Source organism: Pan paniscus, chromosome 23, assembly GCF_029289425.2.
Source record: "Pan paniscus chromosome 23, NHGRI_mPanPan1-v2.0_pri, whole genome shotgun sequence".
Taxonomy (NCBI): domain Eukaryota; kingdom Metazoa; phylum Chordata; class Mammalia; order Primates; family Hominidae; genus Pan; species Pan paniscus.
In genome coordinates this window covers 7,882,419-7,906,576 of record NC_085927.1, presented here as the reverse complement: position 1 = coordinate 7,906,576, position 24,158 = coordinate 7,882,419, and the positions used below count along the sequence as shown (strand labels likewise).

General features: G+C 41.5%; 1 long non-coding RNA gene across 1 annotated transcript in view; it reads left to right on the top strand.

The window, feature by feature from the left end:
• Positions 1 to 24,158, top strand: part of LOC134730168 (uncharacterized) — a 67,446-nt gene that overhangs the window by 6,149 nt on the left and 37,139 nt on the right. The gene's annotated exons all lie outside the window — the stretch shown is intronic.

Here is a 24,158-nt window from a genome sequence, read left to right as displayed (position 1 = left end):
GCACAGATACTTAAGATCAGAGTCTTATGATAGTAGAGAAGTCTTGATCTGTGATCTTGGGAAAAGCTGTTCACATTAAGGATGCCATCTTCTTCTGGGGGGGAACTGTCCTTGTTAGCTTTACCTTAAGGGTTCCAAGGGGTGTATGGTTCCGAGTGTGGAGGGACCCTTCTGAGTTGTAAGACTATGAACCCAAAGTTTAAGGTTTTAAAGTTTTGCTGTCATGTGGATGGCAAGGGCAGTCCTCTGATGTTCTCAGAAGATCCAGTCATCAGATTCTAGATTGTGAAGGGGTTGGCTGTCCTCTGTGAACCATAAAAGGCTTTCTTTAGCTGGTGAAAATACACTTCAGCATAGTAATCTACTGTTTTAACATCAACCCTCTTGCATGGAAGAGCTTCTATACAATCAGAAAACATGCACTGAAAATGACAACTGAATGAAATCCCTTTATAAAATGTTTAAATGGCCCATCAGGTAACCAAATGTACCTGAAGTTTTGATTGTTTTCCTAGAAATATAGGTTTGACAAACCAAACATTGATTATAAACTATTTTAGCAATTTAGAGATCACCACAGCAATATGTTTAATTTGGATCATTTTCTCTTTCCATGATGAGTTATGGAATGCAGAACTTTTAATAACAAAAGTTTTAAGGACTTAAGACGGACCAGGTGGCCATCCTGGTTCTTCATAAGTCCGTGCTTAATTAACATTGGACTTACATCCTCTTGAATACCAGCTGTTTCTTCAAATTAGGTGCATGGCACTGGTAACTGATGAGTTATAGGTAATTTGGCTTAGACCATAGAGTTTATTTAAATTATATATCTAAACAATTTCAATATTGGAGATTTAGCATGCAAATCTGGCAAAATATTTCCTTGATATTCAATTTTTGTTTTACTTGGGTTAGCAGTTTTATAAACCAGTTGGTCTTCTTATTAAACTTTAGGATTTTTTTTTTTTTTTTGAGACAGAGTCTCACTCTGTTACCTAGGTTGGAGTGCAGTGGCACAATCTTGGCTCACTAAAACCTCCGCCTCCTGGGTTCAAGTGATTCTCCTGCCTCAGCCTCCCGAGTAGCTGGGATTACAGATGCATACCACCACACCAGGCTAATTTTTGTAGTTTTAGTAGAGGCGGGGTTTCCCCATTGGCCAGGCTGGTCTCAAACTCCTGACCTCAAGTGATCCACCGGCCTCAGCCTCCCAAAGTGCTGGGATTGCCAACATGAGCCACTGCACCCAGCCTAACTTTTGAGAATTCTTAACCAGTCCAATTATTGGGGGATCAGGGAACTTATGGGGAATTTTTACCCTTGATATTAAAGTTATTAGAAACCTGTGTTCCCGAGTGTTTTTCATGGTCCTTTTCATTCTTTCATGAATCTTCTATTCTAGAATTTTGCATGCTTGTGAAGTTTTTAGAAACTGCATCACCATTAAGCAATTAACTGTGGAAATGACTTTAAATAGTTATAGTTAAAGACAATTGATAAGGAAATTTGGTTATTTCTGTGGTCTACAATAACTTAATAACCATAATTAGGGTGGATGTGGTGGCTCATTCCTGTAATCCCAGCTCTTTGAGAGGCCAAGTTAGGTGGATCACCTGAGGTCAGGAGTTTGAGACCAGCCTGGCCAACATGGTAAAACCCTGTCTCTACTAAAAATAAAAAAATTAGCCAGATGTGGTGGCAGTTGTCTGTAATCCCAGCTACTTGGGAGGCTGAGGCAGGAGAAATGCTTGAACCCAGGAGGTGGAGGCTTCAGTGAGCCTAGATCACACCATTGCACTCCAGCCTAGGTGACAAGAGCGAAACTCTGTCTCAAAACAAACAAAACAGGTAATTATGATAGATAGCATATAGGCATATTAGAATTTTAGAATCCTGGCCAGGTGCAGTGGCTCACGCCTGTAATCCCAGCACTTTGGGAGGCCGAGGTGGAAGGATCACGAGGTCAGGAGATGAGAACATCCTGGCTAACACGGTGAAACCCCATCTCTACTAAAAATACAAAAATTAGCTTGGCATGGTGGTGGATGCCTGTAGTCCCAGCTACTCGGGAGGCTGAAGCAGGAGAATGGCATGAACCCAGGAGGCGGAGGTTGCAGTGAGCCGAGATTGTGCCACTGTACTCCAGCCTTGGTGACAGAGCAAGACTACTCAGAAAAAAAAAAAAAGAGAATTTTAGAAATCCTATACAATTTTAGAACGGGTTGATGACATAAACTAAATATAACCTGTAGAAGGTTCAACATTATGTTTTATTTTGACAGTGCTACCCATGTGACTTAACATGTTAAATAGTCCTGTTTACCTCTCTTTTGGGTGCTTCAAGGGCCTCTGTAGTATCCCAAAGTTAGAGGTCAGAAAAGACAATTTTGAAGTTGAAATTTGATTTTGGGAAGCCTATTAAATATATTAAAAGTTTAAACACTTGATGTTATGAAATAGAATTCCAGGTCACCGTAAGTCATTCATTTACTTAAAATCATGACTTAAAAAGTTTTAAAGGGCAAAAATCTTTACTCATTGATAGAGGGAAGACTTATCTTCACAAATGATCTGCCTCTTGTTTTTCCTTTTTTTTTTTTTTGGTAGTTTATTTAAAAGACAAACAAATTTTTCATTATTTTTTAATATTACCTGAACATCTTCTTTAAAGAGAGAAAGCCAAATGTCACCCACTTTTTCATAAAACCTTATAGACAAACCTATTATTCTTTCTTTTTTTTTTTTTTGAGATGGATTTTCCCTCTTGTTGCCCAGGCTGGAGTGCAAAGGTGTGATCTCGGTTCACTGCAACCCCTTGCCTCCCAGGTTCAAGCGATTCTCCTGCCCCAGCCTCCTGAGTAGCTGGGATTAGAGGCATGTGCCACCATGCCCAGCTAATTTTGTGTTTTTAGTAGAGACGGGGTTTTTCCTTGTTGGTCAGGCTGGCCCTGAACTCCTGACCTCAGGTGATCCACCTGCCTCAGCCTCCCCAAGTGTTGGGATTACAGGCATGAGCCACTGCACCTGGCCATTTTTTTTTTAAAGATTGCGTCTTGCTCTGTCACCCTCCTCACCACATTATAGCTCTGGGGGCCAAGCTGCATCACAATGGAAAATCATGGAATCACAGGAAGAATCCACTCAGCTTTGCAAGATGATGCCCAAGGGGTTGCTTGGAGTATCCAAATTAACATTTTTCATTCTGCCCAGAGCAAAATACATGTGACAAAACATAGACACGTGCCACTTTGCTCAGCACCCAGTATCAAACTTGTAAGACTCAAACTTGCTCCCAGATGGGCCGTGCCATCTCTAAATCTTTTTAGAAGCTTCTGCATATTAATAGGCATCCCTAGATGAGACTAATTTGGGAGCCCTCATTTTTAAATGCACTTCAGGGCATTATTCATTTGGAATGTTCCACTGTAAGTTATCTTAATAAGATTTTGCCATTTCTGTAAGACTTTGCTGCTTCCCAGGCCTAATGTATTAGCCAGAAGGAGCTTAGTTTTCCAGAAATTAAGGATCCTATTTTTACCTAAAATATTGGCTTTACTCCCAGGTTCCCTTCATTAACTTAGCCAATGATTTTTTTTTTCCTGCCTAAGCGTGCGAGAAAAATGAAACAAAGGGGTAGAACACAAAAATCCCTGTGAATTTTCAAAAGCCAAATGTTACAACCTTCCAATATTATCATTTACTACCACTTTCCTTCTGACCCAGTCAGATGTAGGAGGCCTCTAACTGGAACTGGATTCAAGCCACTTAACTACTGGATCAAATCTGATCCTGGACCCGGTCCCTTTTCTGTCATAACTTCTAAAACATCCAGCCAGTCATGGCTGGATAGCAGTTTGGAACAGAAATTTGCTCAAAGAAACTCAGAGCTCAAAACACAAATCCATGGAGCTCTGAAATCCGAGAGAAAATTTACCATGATCCCCAGCTGCTCTGAGAGATCAAAGGACACAATTGTTACAGAATCCTGAGGTGTCACTTTTCTGCCTGAAACCTCTGGCTGGTGGAGCCTTTACCTGTGTTTTGCTCGGGCCCACTGGGTTAGTTCTGTCCACTCAGCTCATGCTAGTGGTCTGGATCCCACACCTGCCAAGGGCGATCTGTGTACAGAGCAGTGAGGGGTGTGTGAGCAAGCGAGCATGGGATCTGGCCACTGCACACAGCCAAGCATGCCAGCTGCAGTGGGGTGGGCAGCTCCAGGCACAGGTGCCAGCTCCCTGTGAGGCTGCAGCTGGACCAGGCCGACTGCAAACAGCTTCCACTGTGGGTATCAGGGAATGCAGTGGCACCCAGAAGCTTGGAGATGCAGGACCTGCAGAGCCCCAAAGAAGGTGTCACAGCCCTGGCTGGGGGAGCTCCTAGGTCTGTGTTCCCTGAAGGGACACAGCTCTTCTCTCCTTCTCTCTTCTCTTCTTCTTGCCTGCAATTTGGCAAGCAAGGAGCGCGTTTCAGCCCTGTTTATGTTACACCTCTTTCAGCCCTGCTAGTTGGCAGGTCCCGAGTTCTTGTCCTGAGTCCAGGAAAAATGAGGTATGTGGACAAGTAGAAGGTGAGCAAGGTGAAGAGGTGCTTTATTGAGCCACAGTACAGCTCAGAGGAGACCTGCAGTGGGTAGCTCCTTTCTGCAGGCAGGTCATCCCAACGTCTGTTCAGCTCTCAGCAGCTGAGAGGAGACACACGGTGGGTAGCTGTGCCCATAGTGCCCAGGCCTTCAAGCTGAGGAGGGCCTTCCGACCACTGCTGAGCCACTCTTAGCCCCACCTCAGCCTCCCTCCTGTGCTTGCCAGTGCCCAAAGTCTGGAGGGGGCCGAGGTGGCAGGGGGCTGGCATGTCAGCACTGCCCTGAGCTTGCACAAACTGGGCCGTGTTGTGACTGTGCCCGGGTTTGGCCTCAACTTGGATCCGAATTTGGAGTGGGCTCTGGAAGCAGAGAGACGCCAGGTGGCAGGACCAGGTACAACTGAGCCTGCAGGGCAGGGGGGCTTGCTGGGCCTCTGAGAGTGCAGAGATGCCCGGGTTTGCAGTCATGGCTGGATGGCTGCAGCTGTGCCTGGGAGGGCGCGGCTCCTGCCTGATAATTTAGAAGGGGCAGGTCTCCCACCCATTCCTGGCTCCCACCAGCTTTGAGGAGCGCACAGCCCCAGCCACTCCTCTCCATTGCAGCCAGTGTCTCCATAGCAACTGCTCCACGTGGGCCACTGCTGCCATCACAAACGGGTCCTTTCAGGTTCCTTCCTTGTACCTCAGCACTCTGGGGGTCATTAGAAGCCTTAGCAACACTGCTCACCACAGTATAGCTCCAGAGGCCCTAGCAGTCCTGCTCCCACAGATCCCACTTCTGACACCATCTATTAAAAGAAAATCTTCAGCTGAATTAAATTTAAAGGAACTTAATTGAGCAATGAATGATTCACGAATCAGGCAGCCCCCAGAATCACAGCAGATTCAGTGAGACTCCAGCACAGACACATGGTGGAAGATTTATAGACAATAAAGGGAACATGATGTACAAAAATCTGAAGTGAAGAGTGAGGTCCAGAAACAACTGGACTGGTTACAGTGCTCAGCATTTGCCTTATTTGAACACAGCTGAACACTCAGCAGTGTGTGAGTGGCAGAAGTTTGGCTGTTGGGATTGGCCAGGACTCAGCTACTGTTTTAGGCACATACTCCTAAGTTAGGTTTTCAGTCTTTCTACCTATTAAGTTAGGTTGCAGTTTGTCCACAGGGACTCAAATCTAGAAGTACAGAGTCCTTCCCAGGCCATATTTAGTTCACTGTAACAGTTCCTATTATGACCTCACTGACAGTTCTTTTTCTCTGAATTCTCCTTTCTTCTCAACAGCTTATCCAAATGTTCCATTGGTCCCTGTTCATCTTGCCCTGCAGTTCTCCTTAACTGATTCAGCCCTTTGTGGTTTGCAGTCCTGTTTCTCTACAGCTTGGACCTCTTCAGTCTTTCCATCATAGGTTTAACTCTCTGTTGAATGCTTCTTTGTAGCTATGCAAAAGTTACCTTAAGATCAAAAAATTCGAAGTGAAAGCCACATCCTCCTCTTCCCTTATGTGTATGGCATTACTACCATGCAGCCAGTGACCCAAAATGGGATTTCTTCTGGGCTTTTCTTGCTTAGATTCAGGCTCATCTGGTGTCAAGCCTTGTTACTTTTGTTTCCTTGTTCTTTTATTTTTATTTTTTTTCTTTTGAGACAGAGGTTCGCTCTTGTTGCCCAGGCTAGAGCACAGTGGTGTGATCTCAGCTCACCGCAGCCTCCACCTCCTGGGTTCAAGCAATTCTCCTGCCTCAGCTCCTGAGTAGCTGGTATTACAGGCATGTGCCACCACGCCCGGCTAATTTTGTATTTTTAGTAGAGATGGGGTTTCTCTGTTTTGATCAGGATGGTCTCGAACTCCCGACCTCAGGTGATCCACCCGCCTCGGCCTCCCAAAGTGCTGGGATTACAGGCGTGAGCCACCGTGCCTGGCCTGCTTGTTGTTTTCATCTCATCCTGATTTCCGAATACAGGAGAGAAGCTGAGTTGGTGTTCACTAACAAGCACAGAAGCTTTGTTATATTTACAGTGTCATTCTTGGCAAAACCTGAAGGGTGTGTTTGCGGGGTGATGAGGTTCAGTCACCTGTGACCTGTGCATCTGGCCAGCACTGTGGTGACATCCTTAGGAATCCACGGGGAGAGAGAAAGCATTCAGGAGTTAGTGGGTCACGTTTGACAAGGGCCAATAAAGAAATATGCAAAGACAAAAAACAAGAAGAACATTGTCATATTTTCTACCTTTTGTTTATATAAATTTATGTCAATGATTTTAGCTTATGTTAATATGCAGTGTATACAATATGCTAACATTTACAATATATGTTTATAGTTTAAACATTTCTGTCATATTTTCAGATTCTTTAAAGATTATATTATGCTTCCTATTTCAGATAGCTGCTTAAAATGAGTAAGGAAAAACGGATGTGTGCATCAGTTCCAACTGTTTATGGACTAAAACTAGTTGATTTCTTGGTTAAGAACAAAAAGTGACAACCTAATTAACTGAAAATTTTAAGTGGGCAATTATAGTTTCAGCTTTAACATAAAATATTAACTATGCTCCATTCTTGCATTTTTAACCTAATACTCAATATAAATCGCCACATGCCATGTTTCAGATCAAGGTTTTACTTGGGATCTCTCATGAGTTTTTCAAAGTTTTAATTATCTTCAATGTAACAATGTACCAGTAACCTTACTGACTTAAACCAGGAATTTATTCTTTTTACATGTCACAATTTTCTGGGTCAAGACACTGGACAGGGCAGTGTGGGTTGGCTGCTTCATGATGTCCCTGGTCTCATCTGGAAGGACTCTAGTGGCTGGGGACGTGAAGCAGGCACCCAGAAGGACTCTAGTGGCTGGGGACATGGAGCAGGCACCGAGCCCTCTCTTTGTGGCCAGCACGGACTTCCTCCCAGTCTGGCAGTGTCAGGTAGTCAGGTTTGTCTGGCTTCTCCCAGGGTGTGTGTCCAAGAGGCCCAGGCAGAAGCTGTAAGGCCTCTCGTGATCGCCCCTCAGAAGTCCCAGAGCATCTCTCCTGCCACACTGTCCAGTCGTACTCATCACTGAGACCAGCCATGATTCAAGGGGGGAAGGTGATTAGATTCCACCTCTTGATGAGAAGCATAGTAGGAACCTGCAGCAGTCTTTAATAAACCACAGTTTGTCCTATGGCCACAAACTATTAACGTTTCTCCCACAGGCAAATTATGCTTTACCCCTCTCAAGAGTCCCAGGATGGTTTTCCTTATGGCACTGGCTGGTAGCCCAACTGAATCCTGAATCAGGTTGTGGTGGCCTGTCACCTGCACCCACACACACTCAGCCGCAGTGAGGACTGAATCAAGTTGTGGTGGCCTGTCATCTGCCCCCACACACACAGCCACAGTGAGGACTGAATCAGGTTGTGGTGGCCTGTCGTCTGCCCCTGACGCACTCAGCCACAGTGAGGACTGAATCAGGTTGTTGTGACCTATCATCTGTGCCCACACACTCAGCTGCAGTGAGGGGACTGGTGTGAAAACAGTCGGCATTTCCCTTTAGAAGCTGTTGGTGGGAGGCAGGAGGGAGGTGCTGCCCTGCAGGCCCCCTCTAACAGTTGGTCATTCCCATGGGGCGCCTGTTACAGTTCTGTGATTAGTGCCCAGTCCGGGTCCCTGAGAACGGCGCCCAGTCCTTGTCCCTGAGAATGGCATTTGTGTCCTTTTACTCCTCCCTCTGGGCTTTTGTCATTCTCCATGTTCTTTTTCCTTCAGTGCCTGGGTTGCCTTTGACCAACTTTCTCTGCCTTTTTCTTATGGTCAATAGGGTATTCAATGGCTTCTTTTTAATTTTTTTTCCTTTTCTTTTTTTTCCTTTGGCCTTTTGAGACAAGAAATTATTTCTTTATATTTTCTCTAAATTTTGTGTGAAAACTGAACTTCCTTCTTTAGATCATGTCCCTCTGCTGTCATATTTATTCAGTGACAGTTAGGGTAGGCTGGTAGCACTTTCCATGTTCTTCCCAGATGTCTCCTTAGGCAGATCCCTGAGATGGTGCAGTGCCCTTTCAGTTTCCATGTTGTGGCCGTAGTTTTCTCACAGTCCCTCAGCACATAACTCTCAGGCCTTTTCCCCAGTTTCCAATGACATTTTCTCACCGTCCTTCAGGCCCTGACCAAGAGTCTTGATGCCCTTCCAGGTTGCATGAATGGTCTCCTTGTGGCCCAGTTACAGGTCAGCCTCACAGTCGTGGCACATATGGTAGCTTCTGATTACCACAGCGGCTCATTTCCAGCTACCATATTCTGTTCCAGTTATCTATTCTGAAGAAACCACCCCAAAACTTGGCAGCTTAAAACAACTCATTATTACTTGTTTTTTGGCTTAGAGAGTCTTGGTGGCCAGCTCATCTCACACACAGTTGCAGCCAAGCTGGATTGTGTGAAAGCACAGCGGGGTGGTATGCAGGGTGGCTCACTAGTGGTTGGGAGTGTATGTTACTGAAGGCTCACTAGTGGTTGGGAGTCGGTGTTGCTGGAGGGTCAGTGGGGGATGTCAATGCGTGTAGCTAGTCATGGACTGGCCGTGTGGTTTCCGTCATGGGGTCTCAGGGGAGTGGGATTTCCTGCCTGGTGACTGGCTTTCTCCTGGATAAGTGTTCTGTTTTCTCAGCCTGGCTTCTGAAGTCCCCAAATACCACCTTTGTCACCTTCTGTTGGCCAAACAAGTCAGTAGTCTGGGCAAGGTTTAAGGGGAATTGGTTCTCACAGAGAGAGGAGCAGGAAAGAAGTTGTCACGTTTAGTCTACCAGAAATATGATTTTTATAAAAAGTTTGTTCCAAATACATTCCAGTTCCACTTGTGAATACTTTTTTGACTCAGGGTATTTCAAAGTTTATTACTTGGTTTTCAGACATTTGAGGCTTTTCTGGATATCAATTTGTGGTTGGTTTCTAATTTAATTTCAGGTGTTCAGACAACATACTTTGTGTACTATTTCATGCTGGAACATTTTCTCAATTGATTGACATACAGTCTATCTTGGTACTGCCAAGTACCATTTGGGTCAGGATTGTGTCATTTAGATCCGTATTTTTCCTATATTTTTATCTGGTTGTTCCATCAGTTACTGAGAGAGCAGTATTAATTCACCAGCTATAATTTTGGATTGTCAATTTCCTGCTTTTGTTCTGTTGTTTTTGATTCACATAATTTGAGGCTCTGTGTGTGTGTGTACTTTGTGTGCACTTTGAGGCACAATTTATAATTGTAACATCATCCTCTCTGATTATTTTATTTTTATGAAATTACCTTGTTTATTTCTGGTGATATATTTTGTTCTGGAGCCTCTTTCACCTAGTGTTAACATCTCCGTTGAAGCTTTTTATGATTAGTGTCTGGATAGCATATTTTATGATTAGTGTCTGCATAGCATATTTTTTCTCATACTTTGTGTCTTTGTATTTAAATTGTGTCTCTGTGGATGCCATATTGTTGGGTCTTGCTTTCCTCTCAGGTCTGGCAGTCTCTGTCTTAAGTAGAGTATTTGTCCAGTTACATTGTAACTAATCATTGCTAAGGTTGGATTTAGGTCTGCCATTTTTCTACTTATTTTCTATTTGTTTGTTTATTTTTTTTTTAAGACAGGGTCTTGCTCTGTCACCGAGACTGTAGTGCAATGGTGCAATGTTGGCTCACTGCAACCTCTGCCTCCCAGGCCCAACCAATCCTCACTGGAGCCCACTGAGTAGCTGGGACTACAGGCGCATGGAAACACACCTGGCTAATTTTTATATTTTTTGTAGAGATAGGGTTTTTCCATGTTGCACAGGCTGGTCTTGAACTCCTGAGCTCAAGCAATCTACCCACCTTGGCCTCCCAATGTGTTCGGATTACAGGCATGAGCCACCATGTCTGGCCTTCGTCTGTGTTTTGAGCTTCTATATATTCTTTCCTAACTTCTTTTGGGTTAAATATTTCTAAATATTCCAGTTTGATTAATATTTTGGCTTTTTGAAATAATTTTTTATAGGCTGGGCATGGTGGCTTATGCTCGTAATCTCAGCTCTGTGGGAGGCCAAGGGAGGTGGATTGCTTGAGCCCAGGAGGTTGAGACCAGCCTGGGCATCATGGCAAAACCCTCTCTACAAAAAAACCAAACCAAAGTTTAGCCTGACTTCTTGGTGTGCACCTGTAGTCCCAACTATTCGGGAGGCTGAGGTGGGAGGGTTGCTTGAGCCTGGGAGGTTGAGGCTGCAATGAGCTGTGATCATGCCATTGCACTCCTGCCAGGGCAACAGAGTAAGACCCTGTGTCAAAAAAGATCATTTTTTATAAATAATTTATTATTTAGAATTTTGGTAACAAACACATACCTTAAAATTTACCGTCGTAACCAGTTGTAAGTATACAGTTTTGTAGAGTTAAGAATGTTTACGTTGTTGTGTAGCAGATTTCTAGATTTTTTTTATCTTGGAAAACTCTATACCCATTCAACAACTATTAATTTCCCCCTCCTTCCACCTCCTGGCAAGTACTATTCTACTTTGTGTTTATAAAAATTTGGCTTATATACCTAGTGTTATATAATATTTGTTGTTTTGTAAGTAGGTTCCATGTTATGTGTCAGATGTGTCACGATTTTCTTCCTTTCTATGGCTGAATAATATTTCTTCATATATATATAATATATATATTACATATATATTATATACATACATTATATATAATATATATATAATATATATCATATATATATATATGCTTTTGTTTATCCACATATTCCTGGACGGACGTTTTGGTTTCTTCCACCTTGTGGCTGTGTAATGCTGCTGTGAACTTAGGTGTGCACATATCTTTTTGAGGTCCTGCTACTAGTTATTCTGTCTCTGTAGTAGTTGGATGGCTGGATCATATGGTCATTTTATTTTTATTTTTTTTTGAGGAGCCAGTTCATATTTCCACCAACAGTGTTCAAGGGTTTCAGTTTCACCTGCGCTTGTTACTTTCTGTTGGGTTTGAAGTGATGTCCCATTGTGGTTTCTTTTTGCATTTCTCTAATGACTAGTGATGTTACACATCTTGTCATATATCTCATGTATCTGTTGGCTATTTGTATATCATCTTTGCATCTTTTGATAAATGTTGTTTGTCCATTTTTTAATCACTTTATTTTGTTGTTGGGTTGTAGCGGGGTTTTTTGTCATGATCATTCATTTATCTCACAGTTCCTTCTCATTACTTGGGCCAGGGTCATGATGATTCATTATCTCTCAGTTCATCCTCCTTACGTTGGGCAAACAGTCATGCTGCAGGGTACAGATTATATTATTCTGTTACTTTCAGGTAGAATTGGGGTCTAGGTTATAATTGTTTCTAAGTTTAGATTCTGAATGAGAATCAGCAGAGGTAGACCACCGCTGCTGGGGCCTGGGGATTGCTGGGAAAAAGGCAGGAAACAAATACAGACCTGACCATGGAGGGTTTGTGTTTCATTGCTCCCATCTGGGTACCCAAGGAACCTACATGTAGCTCGTGTGTGGAGAGCCTACATTGCCCACTCAAAGCAACTGAGGATGGAACAGTCTTGGGGCTGGAGCTCATTATTTGGAATGATAACCACATCTGCACAGAGAGGACCTGATAAGATGTTGTCCTTCCATGTATATCTGGGAATCCTCTGTAGGGTCTCTCTGTAAGGATGGGGACAGTGTTGGCTCCTTGGCCTCTAGTTAGCCTCACAAGTAGTCTAGTAAAGGCTTTGCAAACTTATCACCATCTGTGGACATTCTGGCCAGCTCTTGTTTTCACCTTACTGACTTCTTCAGACACTAGGCTTTTGCTTTATACCATTCATGGTTTTTCTTCCTCTTCAAATCAGTAATCAATAAATCCTCTTCAAGTCAATAAATTTCCACTCCTATAGGAAACTGTGATCTTCTGGTCATGCCAAGGTTTAATTAACTGGTTTGATTGTTTTTCTGTTTTCTTGGTTTTTTTCTTCCTTCTTCCTGGGGGTTTCTAGTAATTCTAGTTTGATGTCTCCCTTTCTCCATTTTTTATTTCTTAGTTTTCTTCTGTGATTATTTTCACTGCAGCTGCAGGGCCTTATCCTGGGTTGGCAGAGAACTAGCACTTACTCTGCCCTAATTGGAATCCAGGAGAGATAGGAGGTGACCTAGTGTGAAAATGTGTTTGCTCCTCTCTGCTTCTGGTAGTCTCTCTGTAGGAGTTCTTTACGTATTCTGAATGTTCACTTCTTATGAGATACATGATGAGCAACTATAGGTTGAATGTCTCTGATCCAAAAATCTGAAATCCCAAATGCTCCAAAGTCTGAAACTTTTTGAGTGCCAACATGACACTCAAAGGAAATTCTTATTGGAGCATCTCAGTCTCAGGGGATTGAATTCGAGATGCTCAACCAGTAAGAATAATGCAAATATTACAAAATCTGAAACACATCCCAAGCATTTCAAATAAGGGACACTCAACTGGTATTTTCTTTTATTCTACAGTTTGCCTTTTACCCTGTTGGTTGTGACCTTTGAGGTACAGATGTTTTTAGGTTTGATATATTTTTGCTTTTACTGCCTGAGCTTTTAATGTCATATCCTAAAAATTATTGACAAATTCATCATCATAAAGCATTTTCCAAATTTGTTTTCCCTAGGAGTTTGATAGTTCTAGTTTTACATTTAGGTTTATAATTCACTTTGAATTAATTTTAACGTGGTGTAAGGTAAGAGTCCAACTTCATTGTTTTGCATGTAGATGTACAATTTTCCCAACACCATTTGTTGAAGAAAGTGTCCTTCACCATTGAGTGGTCTTGGCATCCTTGTGGAAGATCATCGGACCATATATGCCAGGGTTGGTTTCTGAGGTCTCTGTTGTGTTGGTCCATAAGTGTGTCAAGAGTGTCTTTATGCCATGACCAAATTTTTTTTGGCTTATTGCAGTTTTGTAATTGTTTTGAGACCTTTAATTTCGTTCTGTTTCAAGATTGATTTGCCTATTCATGGGCCCTGGAGATTCCATATGAATTTTAGGATAGGTTTTTCTGTTTATCAAAAATGTCATTGGAATCTTTATAAGGATTGTATTGAATCTAGGTCACTTCGAGTAGTGTTGACATCATTCCAAGATGAAATCATCTAATCTGCAAACCCAGCTTTTCTTTTCATTTATTTGTGTTTAATTTCTTTCAACAGTGTTTTGTAGTTTTCTGTGTCCAAATCTTTTGCCCTCTTGGTTAAGCTTATTTCTAATTTTTATAATGCTGTTCTAAATGTAATTCTGTTTTTTTTTTTTTTTGAGATGGAGTCTTGCTCTGTCTCCCAGGCTGGAGTGCAGTGGCACTATCTCAGGTCACTGCAACCTGCACCTTCCTTATTCAAGCGATTCTCCAACCTCAGCCTCTTAAGTACCTGGGATCACAGGTGCGCGCCACCACGCCCAGATAATTTTTTGGTATTTTTCGTAGAGACAGGGTTTCTCCATGTTGACCAGGCTAGTCTTGAACTTGTGACCTCAGGTGATCTGCCCGCCTCGGCCTCCCAAGCTGCTGGGATTGCAGGCATGAACCACCGCACCCGGCCAAATGTCATTCTTTTTAAAAATTTCTTTTGTTTTCTGTTTCTTTTCTTTTCTTTTCTTTCTCTCTCTTTCTTTCCTTTCTTTCTTTTTTTTTTTTTTTTTGAGACTGTGTCTCACTCTGTTTCCTAAGCTGGAGCACAGTGGCACAATCTCAGCTGACTGCAACCTCCACCTTCCAAGTTCAAGTAATTCTCCTTCCTCAGCCTCCCAAGTAGCTGGGACTACATGTGTCTGCCACTATGCCAAGCAAATTTTTGTATTTTTAATAGAGATAGAGTTTTACTATTTATATTAGAGATAGGGTTGGCCCAGCTGGTCACGAACTCCTGACCTCAGGTGGTCCACCCGCCTTGGCCTCCCAAAGTGCTGGGATTACAAGTGTGAGCCACTGCACCTGGCCTCTTTTTAAAATTTTATTTGCAGATTGTTCATTGTTAGTTTATAGAAATGCAACTGACTTGTGTGTGTTACTGTATCCTGAAACTTTGTTGAATTTCATTATTCTACCAGTATTTTGTAGAATTTCAGGATTTTTACACATTATATCCTGTTGTCTGTGAACAAAATTTTGTACTTTTTCCTTTCCAATTTGAATGCTTTTTATTACTTTCTGTTGCCTAATTATTCTGAGTAGAAATTCCAGTACTGTGGTGAATAGAAGTGGCAGGAAGAGATGTTGCTATCTTATTCCTGATCCTAGAGGAAAAGATTTTAGTTTTTCACCATTGAGTATGATGTTAGCTGTGAGCTTTTCATGTATAATCTTTATTTACTGAGGAGTTTCTATATATTACTAATTCTTTGAGTGTTTTTATTAAAAAAGGTGTTCATCTGGCTCTGGAACCAGATAAATGTTGACCTGATAGAATGGATTGGAATGTCCCCTTCTGGTTTTTGAGCATTTTTGGAATATTTTGCAGAGGATTGGCATTAATTCTTCTTGAAATGTTTGGTAAAATTCTCCAGTGAAGTTATCTGGACCTGCAATTTTCTTTTTGGTGGGGTTTTTGATTACTGGTTGAATCTTCTTACTAGTTGCAGGTCTCTTTGGATTTTTTATTTCTCCGTGATGCAGTATGGTGGTTTGTGTTTCTAGGAATTTATAAATTTATTCTAGGTTGCCTAGTTTTGTGGCACATGGTTGCTCACATTAGTCTCTTGTAATCGTTTTCATTTCTGTGGCATCTGTTGTACTGTCACCTCTTTTATTTATGATTTTGGTATTTGAGATGTCTCTTTTTTTCTTAATATAGCTGTGAGTTTTAAAATTTTTATTGGTCTTTAAAAAAACAAACTCTGTTTTTTTTCCCTTTTTTTCTGGTCTTATTCTGTTTATCTCTGCTCTAATCTGTTATTTTCTTCCTTTTGCTTGGTTTGTCACTAGTATTTTTTTCCCCTTCAGGTGTAATGTTAGGATATTGATTTGAGATCTTTCTTCTTTTTAATTTAAGCACCTGCAGCTATAAGCTTCCCTTTAGCATGGGTTTGAGATCTTTCTTCTTTTTAATTTAAGTATCGGCAGCTGTAAGCTTCCCTTTAGCATGGGTTTGAGATCTTTCTTCTTTTTAATTTAAGCATCTGCAGCTGTAAGCTTCCCTTTAGCATGGGTTTGAGATCTTTCTTCTTTTTAATTTAAGCATCTGCAGCTGTAAGCTTCCCTTTAGCATGGGTTTGAGATCTTTCTTCTTTTTAATTTAAGGATCTGCAGCTGTAAGCTTCACTTTAGCATAGGTTTGAGATCTTTCTTCTTTTTAATTTAAGCATCTGCAGCTGTAAGCTTCCCTTTAGCATGGGTTTGAGATCTTTCTTCTTTTTAATTTAAGGATCTGCAGCTGTAAGCTTCACTTTAGCATAGGTTTGAGATCTTTCTTCTTTTTAATTTAAGCATCTGCAGCTGTAAGCTTCCCTTTAGCACTGCCTTTGTTGCCTCCTCCTGAGTTTGGGTATGTCATGGTTTTGTTTTCATTTGCTTAAACATTTTTTTGTCCTATTGTAATATAATTGTGTTGTTTTTAATAAAGGTAATTAATGAAACACATAATGAATTGTACTTCTGTTTTTATAATATTTTAAGCATTCTTAACTCAGAAATGTAAATTTTAGAAAAAAATTCCAGGCCAGGCAGAGTGGCTCACACCTGTAATCCCAGTAATTGAGGAGGCCGAGTGGGGCGGATCATCTGAGGTCAGGAGTTGGAGACCAGCCTGGCCAACATGGTGAAACCCTGTCTTTAATAAAAATAGAAAAAAATATATAAAAGTTAGCTGGGTGTCGTGGTGGGTGCCTGTAATCCCAGCTACTCTGGAGGCTGAGGCAGGAGAATCACTTGAATCTGGGAGGTGGAGGTTGCAGTGAGCTGAGATTGCACCACTGCACTCCAGCCTGGGTGACAGAATGAGAGTCCATCTCAAAAAAAAAAAAAAAAAAGAAAAAAGAAAAAATTTCAGACATATTTATTTGTATTTCAATTTAGAAACTATGATCTCCTAAGTGTATTGACACAGCAACCTGACATAAAGATAAAGAATAATAAGCATATAACAAAACGGAAACTTGCAAATACCGTTTTTTATTAATTTTTAATTATATATATTTAAAAATTGCCAGGTGAAGTGGCATACACCTGTAATCTCAGCACTTTGGGAGGATGAGGTGGGCAGATCACATGAGTTCAGGAGTTTGAGACTAGCCTGGCCAACATGGTGAACCTCATCTCTATTAAAAATCAAAAAATTAGCCAGGCGTGATAGCATGCATCTGTAGTCCCAGCTACTAGGGAGACTGAGGCAGGAGAATTGCTTGAACATGGGAGGCAGAGGTTGCAGTGAGCCAAGATAGTGCCACTGCACTCCAGCCTGGGTGACAGAGTAAGACTCTGTCTCAAAAAAATAAAAATTGTCTGGGCGCAGTGGCTCACACCTGTAATCGCAGCACTTTGGGAAGCTGAGGCAGGCAGATCACGTAAGGAGATCGAGACCATCCGGGCTAACACGGTGAAACGCCATCTCTAGTAAAAATACAAAAAATTAGCCGGGTGTGGTGGCGGGTGCCTGAAGTTCCAGCTACTCCGGAGGTTGAGGCAGGAGAATGGTGTGAACCTGGGAGGTGGAGCTTGCAGTGAGCCGAGATTGCACCACTGGACTCCAGCCTGGGTGACAGAGCGAGACTCTGTCTCAAAAAAATAAAATAAAATAAAATAAAACTAAGGTGTGTTTGACATACAAAAATTACACATATTTAATATATACCGTGTGTGTGTGTGTGTGTGTGTGTGTGTGTGTTACAGAGGTTTTACTCTTGTTGCCCAGGCTGGAGTGCAGTGACACGATCTCAGCTCACTGCAACCTCCGCCTCCCTGGTTCAAGCAATTCTCCTGCCTCAGCCTCCTGAGAAGCTGGGATCACAGGCGTGTGCCCCCACGCCCAGCTAATTTTTGTATTTTTTTAGTAGAGACAGGGTTTCACCATGTTGGCCAGGCTGGTCTTGAACTCCTGACCTCAGATGACCACCTGCTTCGGCCTTCCAAAGTGCTGGGATTACAGGCGTGTGACACCGAATGTATACATCTTAATGAGTTTAGAGGTAAGTATTCGCTCCAGGACTCATCACAACAAATAATGCCATAAACTTGACCATCACTCCCCATATATTTCTCATTCTCACCCTTTTTAAAAAATGAGACCGGGAATGGTGGCTCACACCTGTAATCCCAGCACTTCGGGAGGCCGAGGCAGGTGAATCACGAGGTCAGGAGATCAAGACCATCCTGGCTAACACAGTGAAACCTCGTTCCTGCTAAAAATACAGAAAATTAGCCGGGCGTGATGGCGGGCACCTGTAGTCCCAGCTACTCGGGAGACTGAGGCAGGATAATGGTGTGAACTCGGGAGGCAGAGCTTGCAGTGAGCCGAGATCATGCCACTGCACTCCAGCCTGGGCAACAGAGTGAGACTCTGTCTCAAAAAAAAAAAACCAAATTAGATGACCATTTCACCTAAAATATACCCTCTTAAGTTTTTTTTTAAGTGTACAATACAGGATGACCATGCATCAGAGATATATGTGGGTTTGGTTCCAGACCACTGCAATAAAGTGAGTTATACAATTTCTTTTGGTTTCCCAGTGCATGTAAAAGTATGTTTATACTGTGCTGCATAAAGTGTGCAATAGCATATGTCTACAAAGTGTGCACACTTTAATTTACAAATACTTTATTGTTAACAAGTGCTAACAGTCATCTGAGCCTTCAGAAAGCTGCAATCTTTTTTTGTGTGCGTGACAGGGTTTTACTCTGTGGCTCAGGCTGGAGTAATTGCAGCCTCAACCTCATGCTCAATCAAACCCCCACCTCAGACTCCTGACTACCTGGGACTACAGGTGCACGCCACCATGTCCAGCTAATTTTTGTATTTTTTTTTTGTAGAGATGGGGTTTTGCCATGTTGCCTTGACGTCCTGAGCTCAAGCAATCCACCCACCTTGGCCTCCCAAGGTGTTGGGATGACAGGTGTGAGCCACTGCACCTGACGAAATTTCAGTCTTCTTGCTGATGGAGGGTCTTGCCTTAATGTAAGGTGGTGGTTGCTGAGCTTTGGGGTGGCTGTGGCAATTTCTTAAAATAAGACAACATTGAAGTTTGCTGTGTCAATTGATTCTTCCTTTCACAAAAGAATTATCTGTAGCATACAATGTTGTTTGATAGCTTTTTACCCACAGTAGAACTTTCAAAATTGGATTCAATCCTGTCAAACCTTCGTACTGCTGTACCAACTAAGTTTATGTATTATTGTAAATCATTGGGTTCAATCCTGTGAAGCCCTCCTTCTGCTGTACCAACTAAGTTTATTCTAAATCTGTTGTCATCTCAACATTGTTTACACTGTCTTCACCACGAGTAGATTTCATCTCAAGAAACCACTTTCTTTGCTCATCCGTGGAAGCAACTCATCCACTCACGTTTTCTGCGGAGCCTGCTGCAGTCTCGCCAGATCTGCAGGCTCTGTCTCTGATTCTAATGCTCTTGTTATTTCCACCATATCTGCAGTTACTTCCTCCACAGAAGTCTTGAACCCCTGTGTCATCTGTGAGGGTTGGAATAATCTTCCCAACTTCTCTCTCTCTCTTTTTTTTTTTTTTTTGAGATGAAGTCTTGCCTGGGCTGGAGTGCAGTGATGCAATCTCAGCTCACTGCCACCTCCACCTCCCGGGTTCAAGCAATTCTCCTGCCTCAGCCTCCCAAGTGTTTGGGATTACAGTCACCCCCGACCAGGCCCAGCTAATATATTTTGTGTTTTTAGTACAGACAGGATTTCACTATGTTGGCCAGGCTGGTCTCAAATTCCTGACCTCATGATCAACGTGCCTTGGCCTCCGAAAGTGCTGGGATTACAGGCGTGAGCCACCAAGCCCGGCCCCAACTTCTCCTAATGTTGCTATTTTGATCTTCTTTTTTAAATCATCAATGTTCTCAATGGAATCTAGAATGGTGAATCCTTTCCAGTAGGTTTTCAATTATTTTGCTGAGATCCATCAAAGAAATCACTTTCTACAGAAGCTATAGCTTTATGAAATATATTTTTTAAGTGATAAGACTTGAAAGTTGAAATTATTCTTTGATCCAAGGGCACCAGAATGAATGTTGGGTTAGTAGGCATGAAAACAATATTCAGCTCTTTATACATCTCTGTAAAAGCCCTTGAGTACCAGGGGCATTGTCAGTGAGCGGTAATACTTTGAAAGGAATCTTATTTCTTGAGCAGTAGGTGTCAACAGTGGGCTTAAGATATTCAGTAAACCATATTTGTAAACCGATAGTCTGTCATCCAGGCTTTGTTCCCATTTGTAGAGTACAGGCAGAGCTGTGTTTTATCATAATTCTTCAGGGCCCTTGGATTTTCAGAATAGTAAATCATCATTGGTTTCAAGTTAACATCACCAACTGCATTAGCCCTTAACAAAAGAGTCAGCATGTCCTTTGAAGCCTTAAAGCCAGGCATCAACTCCTCTATAGCTGGGAACATCCTAGATAGCATCTCCTTCTAGTAGAAGGCTGTTTTGTCTCTATTGCAAATCTGTTTAGTGTAGCCATCTTAATCAATTATCTTCTAGATAGCTTTCTGCAGCTTTTCCAACAGTACTTACTGCTTTATCTTGCGCTTTTATGTTATGGAGATGACTTTTTTCCTTAAACCTCAAGAAACAAGCTCTTCTAGCTTCAGACTTTTCTTCTGCAGCTGCCTCACCTCTCTAAGTCTTCATAGAATTGAAGAGAGGCCGGGTGCGGTAGCTGTCACACCTGTAATCCTAGCACTTTGGGAGGCCAAGGCGGGCAGATCACCTGAGGTCAGGAGTCCGACACCAGTCTGACCAACGTGGAGAAACCCCGTCTCTACTAAAAATACAAAAAATTAGCCAGGCGTGGTGGTGCATGCCTGTAATCCCAGCTACTCGGGATGCTGAGGCAGGAGAATGGCTTGAACTTGGGAGGCAGAGGTTGCGATGAGCCAAGATCACGCCATTGCCCTCCAGCTTGGGCAAGAAAAATGAAACTCTGTCTCAAAAACAAAGAAAAAAAAGTAAAAAGAGAGTTAGGCTTAGGCTTAATGGAATTTTTTTTTTTATCTTCTATCAAGACCAATTAAACTTTCTTCATAACAGCAGCAAGATTGTTTAGCTTTTTATCATTCATGTGTTCACTGGAGTAGCACTTTAAATTTCTTTCCAGAACACTTCCTTTGCATTCACAACTCGGCTAATGTTTGCTGCATGAGGTCTAGCTACTGGCCTGTCTTGCTTACAACATGCCTTCCTCACTAAGGTTAATTATTTCTTCCTTTTGGTTTAAAGTGACAGACATGCAACTCTTCTTTCACTTGAACATATAGAGGCTATTGTAGGGTTATTAATTGGCCACATTTTAATATTAATAAAAAGAAGCCTGAGAAAAAGAGAGAGAAAGAGAAATGGCCCGTTGGTGGGGCAGTCAGAACAAACGCATTTGTCAATTGTTTGCTGTCTTATCCTGGTGTGATTTGTGGTTCCCAAAACAATGACAACAGTAGCATTAAAGATCACTGATTACAGATCACCATAACGATTCAATAATAAAATGCTTAAAATACTGTGAAAATGACCGAAATGTGACACAGAGACGTGAAGTGAGCACGTGCTGTAGGAACAATGGTGCCAGTGAGACCTGCTTATTGCAGGGTTCCGACAAACCTTCAATATGTAAAATACATGGTCACAAAATACAATAAAGAAAAGTGCAGTGAAACAAGATGTGTCTGTCTTTTGATAGACTCTGACAATCTCTATCTTTGAATTGGTACATTCATAGCATTAACATTCAAAGTGATTATTGATATCATTGGATTAATATCTACTACATTTGTTACTGTTTTCTATTCATTCTCCTCAGTCTTCATTCTTTTGTCTACCACTCTTTTTCTGCCTTTTGCAGTTTTCATTGATGATTTTAGATGACTACATTTTCCCTGTCTTTCTTAGCATGTACTTCTATTTTTAAAACTTTTTTTAACTAGTTGCCACAGAATTTGCAATATACATTTACAACAAATTCAAGTCCACTTTCAAATAACACTATCCCACTATCCCACAAATAAGACTACCTGCTTAACAAACAAAACAACTAATTCCTCAGTAACATTTACAACCAATTCAAGTCCACTTTCAAATAACACTATCCCACTATCCCACGAATAAGACTACCTGCTTAACAAACAAAACACCTAATTCCTCAGTAACATTTACAACCAATTCAAGTCCACTTTCAAATAACACTATCCCGCTATCCCACAAATGAGGCTACCTGCTTAACAAAGAACTCATCTAATTCCTCAATATACATTTACAACCAATTCAAGTCCACTTTCAGATAACACTATCCCACTTCAAGGGTGACTACCTGCTTAACAAAGAAAACACCTGATTCCTCCCTCCCATCCTTCCATTCCATTCCTTGTATTATTGTTCCTTATTTCACTTGTGTAAAAGCATACACAATCTATCTGTGTGTATTTATTATTATCTACAAACTTATTGGTCAGATCAATTATGAATAAATACATGTTTTTATTGTACCACAATGCCTCCCTCCCATCCTTCTATTCCATTCCTTGTATTAGTGTTACTCATTTCACTTGTGTATAAGCATACATAATCTATCTGTGTGTATTTGTTATTGTCTATGAACTTCTTGGTCAGATCAATTAAGAATAAATACATAGGTTTTTATTGTACCACAATTCTTTCTTTAATGCTCTTTTTTAAAAAATGTTGATCCAGGTTTCAGTTATATATCTTTCGTTTCCCTCTAAAGAATTTCATTTAACATTTCTTGCAAGACAGGTCTCCTGGCAACAAGTTTCTTGAATTTTTATTTTTCTGAGGAAGGCCTTAATTCTCCTTCACTTTTGAAGGGTGTTTTCAGTAGGTACAGAAACTTAGGTTGGTGGGTTTTTTTCTGTCAATATTTGGAATTTTTCATTTCACTGTCTTCTTGCTTTCACAGTTTCTGCAATGTTGAATGCAGTTCTTATCTTTGTGTCTCTGTAGGTAAGGTGTTTTCTGCCCCACCTCTGGTTTCTTTCAGAGTTTTCCATTATCTTTTATTTCATATAGTTTGAAAATTATATGTCCAAGTGTAGGTTGCTGGCATTTATTCTGCCTGGTGTTCTCGGAGCTTCCTGGATCTTTGGTTTGGTGTCTGACATTAATACTGGAAGTTCTCAGACATGGTTATTGCAGAACTTTCTTCTATTTCTTCTCCTCCTGGTATTCTCATTACTCTCTTTCACCTTTTGTAGTTGTCCCACAGTCTTGGATATCATCTTCTGTTATTTTCAGTGTTTCTTTAGTTTTCAAAGTTTCTGATGATAAATCCTCAAGGTCAGAGATTCTTTACTCAGCTGAGTCCAGTCTACTAATAAGCCATCAGAGGTATTCTTCAGTTATTTACCACATTTTTTATCACTACATTATGTTGAAGGTTCTTACGATGTCCATCTTTCTGATTACATTACCCATCTACACTTGAATGCTGTCTACTTCATTCATTAGGCCCTTAGCATATTCTCCAGAGGTTTAAAAAAAAATTCCAAAATCATATCTTTGTCTGTTTCTGAAGCTTGCTCTGTTGACACAAATTGTATTTTTTTCTTTTTTTGTATTTTAGTATGCCTTGCAATTTTTTCCGTTTATTCTCATGCATGAAGCACCCACTAAAAGTGACTGTTGTTAGTATAGCTTCAGTAATGCGGTGATGAGGTGACAGGGCAGATGATGCTCTCTTAGTCTCTTTAGGCTAGTATAACAAAATACTTTAGACTGAGTAATTCATAAACAACAGAGATTATTGCTCACAGATCTGGAGGCTGGAAAGTCCAAGACTAAAGGGCCAGGATATTTGGTGTTTTGTGAAGGTCAAACATTCAGACACTCGCAACGACTATAGCGACAGCAGCAGTCTTCAGGAATCCTATGTGAGGGACAAACACTCAGAAGCCAGCTGGAGTGTTCTAGAATCCAATGTGAGGGCCAAACATTCAGACCCCAGCAGTAGTGTTGTGGAATCCTATGTGAGGGACAAACTTTCAAACCCTTGTAGCAGTGTTCTGGAATCCTATGTGAGGGACAAAAATTCAGAACCTCGTAGCAGTGTTCTGGAATCCTATGTGAGGAACAATCAGACCACAGCAGGAATGTTCTGGAATCCTATGTTAGGGACAAACATTCAGAGCCCAGCAGCAGTGTTCTGGAATCCTATGTGAGGGACAAACATTCAGACCACAGCAGGAGTGCTCTGTAATCCTATGTGAGGGAAAAACATTTCAAAACCTCGTAGCAGTGTGCTGGAATGTTAGGTCAGGGACAGACATTTAGACCCTCGCAACAGTGTTCTGGAATCCCATCTGCGGGACAAACATTCAGACACTCGCAGCAGTGTTCTGGGATTCTATGTGAGGGACAGACATTCAAAC